Consider the following 9,835-nt stretch of genomic DNA (forward strand, 5'->3'; position numbering starts at 1 on the left):
CAAATACACCCAAATCACTTTTATGTGTAATTCCATTCACAGTGCTGGAAGTTCAGCCTACTTCACCTCCTTTATAATCTCTTGACCTAGTTGTATTACTGATCAGTCCTTGACTCTACTATGGAACTCTGATATCTGCAGGGTTTGCTGGTTGGGGAATTCTGGTAGTTGAAGTCCAAGCATCTTAAAATTGCCAGAGTTGAAAAACATTGTTTAAATGTACTCTTTTTCCAATAGCAGGAAAGTAGTGCTGTCTTCAGATTCAGAAGTCCAAAGATACCACCAAAACTGCATTTAATGCTATTAACAATCAACATAAACAGCAACTTATAGAACTGATATTAAATGAGAGTTGCTCACTCTCTTTCTCTCTTCCTTTTTGTGAAAAGATCAGCAATTTTATAGAGTTCCAGAGGACACCAACTGGACCACAGATATATTTACTTTTACCAATTTGACTTACATTTTCATCTTTCACTGCCTTTGTTTGCTGCAGGTTATCCTGGCTTCTCCTGAAAAAGCCAGCATGTGCCAAGTATCCAGCCAGCGTCCTCAAAAGTGAAGCCAACTGTAAAAGGAACATTCAATTTCTGTTCTATACTCTCCTTTAGCACAGCTTTAATGCTCCATTGTCCAAAGGTACAACAGCTTCCTGGTTGTCAGCCCTTCAAGGTAGATCAGGAAACCAATGTCATGTAGGCCAATGCTATCTTGTACAGTGGTACCTTGGGTCACGAACTTAATTTGTTCCACGACTCTGGTCGTGACCCAAATTGGTCGCGACCCGAATCAAATTTTCCCGTAAGGTTCAATGTAAATACGGTTAATCCGTTCTGACCCCTACAAATTTGGTCGCCAACCAATTTTGGTTGCCAACCAAATCAAATTTTCCCATAAGGTTCAATGTAAATACGGTTAATCCGTTCTGAACCATATGTATTTTTTTTTAAAACCACAAAAATATGACACAAAGTACAGTACAGTACACTATGAAGAGAAAGAACACTAACCTTGCTTGAGGTATGGAGGACAGGAAGGCGGGTGGGGAGGCAGTTACTGTTTGGAGGGAGAGTCCCCCTCCCTACAGGAAGTCACGACCACGTGTCACGGCAGGGAAAATGGCCGCGGATCCTGTTCGTCACCTGATGCGGAGTTCGCAAACGGAAGCAAAATTTTGCGAACAGTGCTGGTTGTGACCCGAATTGGTCGTGAACAGAAGCATTCATGACCCGAGGTACCACTGTACAGTTATAGTAACTGAATCTTGCAAGTCTGAATACACTTCCCCCTCCCTCCCTTTATCTTTGTAAGAAGTAGGGAGGGGCTTGTCTGAGTCATTTACTCAGATTATATTCTTGCCCCGGACTCAGTCCTCTTTTACCTGACCATTGCCTTGGCAGCGGTTCTTTCTTCTATCATTCAAGGCCGTTCCCTCTGCCCTCCACATCATTTGGTATCCTTTTTAGAATATGTTTGAAGGCTTTTATATAGTGATGTTTATTGGTGTTTTGTTCTCCACCATGTGGTCCTCAAAGTTTTTTTTAATCTTCTATCAACAACTTGTATATAGAAAGAGTTTACGTTCCTGTAAGTTTTCTTATTTAGGCAAGACCCCTATTTTTTTAAGAAAGCCCGCTTACCTCTAATAGCATCTCTGATCTGACCTGTTAGGCAATATGGAGTCCTCTAGGGTTGCATGATACTTTTCTTGATCTGAGGTTCAAGTTCTTGCTGAGACCCTAATGTTGTAGTTTTGAATAACCATCAAGCATTACAGGGAGAATTAACTCTCCCTTTCAAAATTTCTTATCACCAATCACTTTATGCTTTTGAAATGTGTTCTTTAGAAGTAAAATATAACTATGGTGAGCTTTCTCAGCACGCATCCACTACTGAAGTTTTTAGTGTTATGATCACTGTTCTTATTTGGTTCAATAATTTTAATGTCTTTTATTTAGATCTAGAAGCACCCTGCAAAGAATAGGTGGACAGCATAGCATTATTCCTCAGCAGTGTGCCCATTCAAATGATCTGAATCACTGAACAGGAGGAGTGAATTCCAAATAAAGCAAGACAAAGCAGAACCCATAAAGAACAGAAGCAGAAGTTAGCTGAAGAATGAGGTATTTTGCTAGAAAAAATTAAATTAAGATTTGTAAAATGTTTATGTATTTTATAATTCTAAATACAATTATTATTGTTCAGCTGAAAACCTGTTCTTATAAAAGACAGATATATAGGACATATATATAGGACACTTTATATAGGAATTTATATAGGACACTTTATATAAGACAACAGTAATATGTACATTACATGATGAACATGAAATTTGGGCAAATTTATGTACTAATATATGAATGGTCCAGTCTGTAACAACATTGCCATCACACTCTAGTACAACTGAGCAGCTTACTCTTCTTAGCACTCTCTACTTTAGGTAAAGTACCAAAGGCTTTATATCCTTCAGCTATGGTGGTAGATGAATTCTAGGACTTGTAGTCTCAATTTACCTAGAGACGCCTGAGTGGGAAGGATTACTCAAGCTTCTAGAGAAACAAACAATAGGAAGCATATCTTCAGCAGCAGGAATCAGTAGAGGTTAGACTCTGAGAGATTACTGGGTGTACTTTTTGCTGCCATAACTCCTCTTGGGGAAAAGTAAAACATTGCATTGATGGGCATCGATAGCCATCAACTGATGGATAATCTAACTTTATTTGGTGGAATTCCTACAGATCCTCCATTTGTACACACTCTGATCATAATACTTATCAACCTTTGGTTAGTGAATATAATACATCATTTTTATATTATACTTTTTCCAAAGCGACAGGCACAAAGTATTTTTCAAATATGTCCATAGTGGGAAATTAAAGACAGCCTGAAAAGGAGAGACTATTCACAGCTAAATGGAAAATAGTTACTATAGCTGCTAGTCATGATGTCTAATTCTTTAGTATTTCTTTTCTTTTCCTCTTTCTCCTTTTTTCCCTTTTCTGTTGCGCTTTCTGTTCTTTCTTTCTTTTCTTTTCCATTCTGAGTTTAGATTGTATTGTCGTTTATTTTTTTAAAAAATTAATAAATTATTTTTAAAAAAGAAAAGTAGTCCGAAACTTTCCTAGGAACTGCCATATTTTTCTAATAATGATATATTAAAATATCTTTCAGGACTCATATGCACTGCTGCTATCCTCAGAAATTCAGAACTTTACTCCATTAAATAACAGTTATTCCTTGCCTGGTTATACTTGTCTAGTCATGACTAACCTGAATAGGCTGTTTCTAATGGAAGATAAGCCATAATAGAATAAACTACCCCCAGGATGACATGTTTTATACATAAGGGAATCAGTGCTCAAATTCTGAACTGAAAAAGTTGTGACAAGCAGTGTAATCACTAGAGGGCTCTCTGCTCTTTAGAATCTCATCCATTTATCAGAAATGCTTTTACTTTATTTATTCATAGGCTGTGAACACTTTGAAGGTTATTTGGATCTTGTGGGAGTGTACCACCTCACTGCTATTCATTCATTCTCATTGTAAGTTAGTATACACTGCATTTATTGACCCAACTGTTCTTTATTTGAGAAGATGTTAAAGACAGAGCTCTCCTGGCATCCTATCATTTCTAAGCTGTCCTTATTGCCTCTATTATGGATTTTTTAAAAAAAATATTTTAACGCTATTATTTTTGTGTGGCTTACTTTGGATAATAATTGCTCTGTCAGAATTGGATTGGCTGTAATTTTAAGTCTAATCAGATTTTTACTGTTGACATTTTAATGTTTATATTATTTTCCTGCATATTATGATGTTTTATGACTATAAACTACTGGGAGTCTTTGGCTGATTCTGTGGTTTATAAATGCAATTAAAGAAATAATTGCGTTTGATAACCCAAAATTAAGGGTTAGTATCTTCTGTGTTCATGGAGAAATTCTATCTAAGTCAGTGTTGTGCAAACTTGGCCACTTTAAGATGAGTGGACTTCAACTCCCAGAATTCCCCAGCCAACCATGCTACCTGGGGAATTCTGGGAGTTGAAGTCCATTCATCTTAAAGTGGCCAAGTTTGGACAACACTGATCTAAGTGGTCATTAAGAGTAGACACTGACTTGATGGCACATAATCAATGAGTGTTCTGTATAACTTAAGCACTTATCAATTCCAGAGTAGGATCAAACCCCAATTAGCCCTGGTATACAGGGTTGTTGTTGGACAACTTACATTTGCTAGGCCCTGATAGGTTCTCCATGCCTTGATGACAGGTTAACATGAATTGTCTCCAGTGCCCTGACAGAGAGAGAACAGCCTAGAGACAACCTGCAAAAGTGAGGCTGCTCCAGGCTCTCCATCTTTTTTTTCAAGCTCCACCCCCTTGCAGGTAAAAAAGTATGAGTGATGAGACATTAGAGGTAGTAAAGACACCTCGACTCCATCTGTGGCAACTCCAATGCCAATTGGGCAGATAGTACACTATACATACATTGACCATATTTTCTTTGAAAAAATAAAGGACAGCCCTGAAAAATGGGCAAATCTGAAAGAGGTTCATAAGGATAAAAAACTTTGTTTACGTTCATAGGAAAATTCAAGAGTAAAACAAGAAAAACTTTACAAAAATGTATACTGTAATAAAAATGTCTAAAATTAAATAATATATATAAATTTATTTTAAAAAGACAATTCAATTTCCATATTTTTCACATGAATGTGAAAGACTGTGCATTAAGTGGTACCATTTGTATGGTAAAAGTTAAATGACTAAAATACAGGACAAAAGTGAGTTTTTGAAAAATAAATAAATAAATCTAAATGATAGCTTTCTGAAATAAAGTAATAAATATGTAATAAAGGTCACTGTAACTACAGCTAATCCTTGTTTAACAACTGTTCATTTAATGATGGTTTGAAGTTACGATGGCCTTGGAAAAGGTGTTTTATGACCTGTACTTGCACTTACAACCATTGCAAACCATCACACCACCACCCCTGCGGTCATGTGATTGCGATTTGCAACCTTTTTATGATGGTCGTTAAGCGAATCATGTGATCATAAAGCAAACCACCCCACTTAATGATCAATTTTCCAGTCCCTATTGTGGTCGTTAAGCAATGACTACCTGTATACTACGTGATTATTGTAAGGAAACAGAGTAGATCTGAAAAATGACAGCTATGAGGAGGAAGGAGGCTCTACTTCTCACTAAGCCATGCTTTGCTTAATTACAGTTTTGCAAGGGTTACCAGTATGTAGCAGAATGTATCCCTTTCTTTGTGTATGTCTCTGTATCCAGCCATGTAGCAGATGGAGCAAGCTAGGAATAGAAACAGCAAGGCCAACCAAAAATAACTAGCCTGCCCACGGAAAAGTGTCAGTGGTTAGTGTTCCGTGATCTTCCTGATCCTCATAGATTCAGCATGTTCATCCGACTTGCCAAGTTAGTTTTATTCTCAGTGGCCCCTTTTGGCAAGATATTTATTTATTGTCTGTTTGTTTCGTATTTAGCACATGAAACTTTTTCCTGCCTTAGAAAAAAGTGATGGGAAAAAGTTAAAATTCTTGTCAAGATTATATTGCAATATTTAGCAAGCATTATTAAGGTGAATAACTATGCCCATCTCAAAATCACACAGAAGTTTATGAACATGCTAACCTAACACCAAGATGTTCCATCCAAGTACAGTAATACCTCGGTTCATGAACGCTTCTGTTCGCAAACAATTGGTTCACGAACAAGAGTGTTCGCAAAATTTCGCCCACTCCGCATCGGGTGACGAACACGACCCGTGGCCGTCTTCCCTGCTCTGACACGTGGTCATGGCTTCCTCTAGGCGAGATCGCGGTTGCAGACAGACACTTGCAATGAAGCTTTTTGGTGTGCTTTTTAGCACATACAGTACATCCAGCATGGCTCCAAAGAAAGTGCAGAGCAGTAATGAAGGTGACAAGAATATGCAGAGCAGTAATGAAGGTAACAAGAAAGTGCAGAGCAAGAATGGTAAGAAGGTTTTGAAGAAAATAACCATTGAATTGAAGAAGGAAATTGTAGAAAAGCATGAGCGTGGTATTCGTGTGGCTGATCTGGCCCCGGAGTACAAGATGGCGAAGTCGACAATCTCAACTATTTTGAAGAATAAAGATGGTTAAAAGAAAAAATACATATGGTTCAGAATGGATTAACCTTATTTACATTGAACCTTATGGGAAAATTTGATTCGGTTGGCGACCAATTCGGTTGGCGAACACGTTCGTAGGGGTCAGAACGGATTAACCTTATTTACATTGAACCTTATGGGGAAATTTAATTCGGTTCGCAACCAATTTGGCTCACAACCAGAATCGTGGAACGGATTAAGTTCGTGAACCAAGGTACCACTGTAATACTTACTAATTCTTACCCATGGTTTAACTTGATTGTGGCTTATTCAATCCTTTTTTTCTGGCTTCGATGGCACAGATCCATCAGTGAAACATAAATTAACTACAAGGAGTAGCTGACAACAGGCTAGACTAAAATATAGTTGTTACTTTGGGCTCAGGATGTTGTACAAATGCAAGGAGGTACACTGACATTCCATTTACTGAACAACATGAGGTTATGAAAGGCAATGGAAATGGAGGGTCACTCTTTTCTGTTGGGAAAAATTACAGACCTTTCTTCTTATTTAAAGGGGGTAAGCAGGCTTGTAAAAGAGGCATGATTGCCATTAGGCTCCTAACAGTTTATCTCAACAATTTAAAACCCCATTTTCTATGTGCTATTTTGGAAAATAGATCCCACAGTGTTTATGAGGGCAACCTTTCTCCTTTAGGAGCAGAAGCCCAGGTGAAGCTCACTTTATAAAAATGCCCTTATATTTGGGAAAGGATGATAATTGGCCTTCTACAAGTGAGGCTCAAATGTCGTACATGAAGCAAGCAAATCACAGATAAACTATATCAACAGTCTGGTTTTCCAGTCTCCCAGGGTTGCCAAAGGTGAGAAATAGGATGCTGGGCTAGATGTCTGATCTAGCAGAGCTCTTTTTTACAATAACTTTGTAGGGCACATGCCCCAAAGAGCAGCAGACCTGCCCATTCTCTACATTTGAACTACAAATCATTGCCTTATGCCCATAAACATTGCCCTGTTAGGCTTAATGTGAGTGTAAGCTCAGCTATCTGTGGCTTTAACAAATCATGGCTTAGTGTGAAACCATGTCTTTCAAGTCAAGAAACATAATATATCCAATCTTAGCTAGTTTCCTTCTTATCCACAATTTCCTTGTGAGTTTGTGCGCAGAGAATTGAGAAGTTAGGATAATGCTAACAATAATAAACATTAACTAGCTGCTGATTAGCTTTGTGAATGCTTTGTTCAATATTCAGGAAAAACTCTGTGTAACCAATTTTATGCTGTTTGTGATCATGTGCAACTAATTGCCACCATATTCATTTTTCAATTAATTTAGTATACTAGATATATTAAGATAATGGCATTTTTGTCCTATAAGACAGCTGGTGTAGTGGTTAAGGTAGCAGGCTGAAAACTGGGTGACTTTGAGTTCTAGTCCTGCCTTAGGCACAAAGCTAGTTGGATGACTTTGGGCCAGTCGCTGCCTCTCAGCCCTGGGAAGGAGGCAATGGCAAATCACTTCTGAAAAACCCTGACAAGAAAATTGCAGGGACTTGTTCAGGCAGTCTCCAGGAGTCAACATTACTCGAAGGCCCACATGCACATTTTTGTCCTATATATCTTACACATACAAATTTAAATATTTGTATCATCTACCCATTACAAGATAGAAGCTTTCTAATATAAACTTGCTTGAGAGTTAAGATCTGTTCTGAAATACTTTTTTTCAACAGTGACACTCCAGATTCAGAATAGTATTCCAAGAGATTAATCTGCTTTTCAATAAATGATTCTTGTATTCTTATTACAGAAATACTTCCTATAAATGTGATCTAATGCAAGATTTTTCTTGGTACAGGTTGTGGTAGAGGGGCTGGGATATCACCATTATCATAACATTTCATATGTCCATTTTGTTAATGTTTGTTATAAATTGCGTTAAAGGTGGTAGAATTATATAAAGAATTGTGTGGGTTTTCACAAGTATTTTCACAGTCTACATCTCCTACGGAATACTTCTAATTAAGTAAACTGTATCTGTGGACATGTATGTTAAAATTGATTGGCCTGTCAATGTAAAGTGCTCCAAAGTTCTTAAACTGTTTTGCTTGTATGTATATTTATGTGTAGAAAGATAAATAAATGTGCAGATTTCAGTAAACTATTCAAATATGTCTGGATCTCTTTGGGAGTGTAAGGTATCATATGCCATTGTCAAAGATCAAAGTTAAAAAGATACTTGCAGAGAAGTCTCACTAGAACAGCCAAGAAACCAAGCCACAAATTCTAAGAAACCACACAAAAAAGCAACACTGCCGACAATCAAACACAAAGTAAAATTGTTTCCCCGACCAGTATATTTCATGTATTTATAGCCTTTTTAAAAGAAAAGCTTGCTTTCCTGGTGAACAGTGCAATTTGCAGGTGGAATCCAATTTAATGCAAAGATTTTTTAAAAGCATTAAAAAGTATCTTAATGCCCATTTTAAAAAATATATATACAGAAAAAAATTACATGTATCCAAGGAATTAGACCCCACCAGATACAACAATAGCTGTATATTGCCTCCCAACAGCAATAGCTGAGCTTGTGAGCTCCATTCTCTCATGAAATAAAATCCTCATCTATTTTAAAAGCCCTTGAGGATAATGGCTTGTGGGAAGAACAGAAACGTTCTACAGACCATAATAGCTTACATTATAGCTGTGCATATTTTAAGGGTGAAGGACATTACTAGGTTGAACCAAAGGTCCAACTCATCTAAAATCCTGTTTTAAAACATTAATACTACTAGATCAGAAAACCCAGGACTATGTATCCCACCAATCTGAACTCACAATGGCCAGATAAGCAGGGAATTAATTCAACAACTCTTTCCTGGAATCAGGGTTAAGGAATTGGCCAGCTTTCAACCGTTGCTTCCATAAATGCAGTTGCTAATGGTGCTGTACAATGACTGGTTGGACAAAAAGACATTAATGTGGTTCTTTTATGGTTTTGGCTTAGTGTAATGTGTGAAGCTAACCGTTGTGGTATGTAAAGAGCAGAAAAAGTAAAGATCAGGGACTGTAGTCAGATTAGCCAGTCAGTTATGCTCATTCTAGAGTATTTTCTTAGTTTGATATTTGCGTCCTATTAAGATCTCATTTGAACATAGCAAAATTGCTCACTAAAGATAGCCTTTTAAGCACCAGTTGAGAAGGGTATTATGGGATATAGGGATTGTAGGTAATAATAGGATAACCTATAATAGAAAGTGGTGATGCCCCCACCCCACACCCTGATTTACCTGGTAAGTCTCATTAGGCTTTGCTGTAATTGGCAATGTGATTCTAGAATGTGGATGGGAAGAGGAATACTCTTAGCACACAAGGGAAGTCCCATGGAGGTCCAGTTAGACTGTAAGAAGTTTCAGGCTTCATGAGATCTACTCCTAGAGCATAAAAACCCTAGAAGACCCATCTGTTGCTGCCAGATATGAAGGCTTCCCATATTAATTGCTGTTAATGTATTTAACTTCTGTAAACTAATCTTAATGTCATAATTTTGGGGCTGAAGGAGAGGCACTGACATTGCCATTTGGCACATTGGGTTGGATTCCTGCAGTTGAAATGTGAGCAAGAGATTACCATCATATGCCCTTAGTGCTGGGTTCACACATTCCACTAATCCATAATGGGGCTTGTTTGGTATAGGTGTAGAGATTACATGA

Source organism: Python bivittatus, unplaced genomic scaffold (genome assembly GCF_059951505.1).
Source record: "Python bivittatus isolate LINGU-HERP-01145 unplaced genomic scaffold, Pbiv_v1 ctg000610_np1212, whole genome shotgun sequence".
In the NCBI taxonomy this organism is placed as follows: domain Eukaryota; kingdom Metazoa; phylum Chordata; class Lepidosauria; order Squamata; family Pythonidae; genus Python; species Python bivittatus.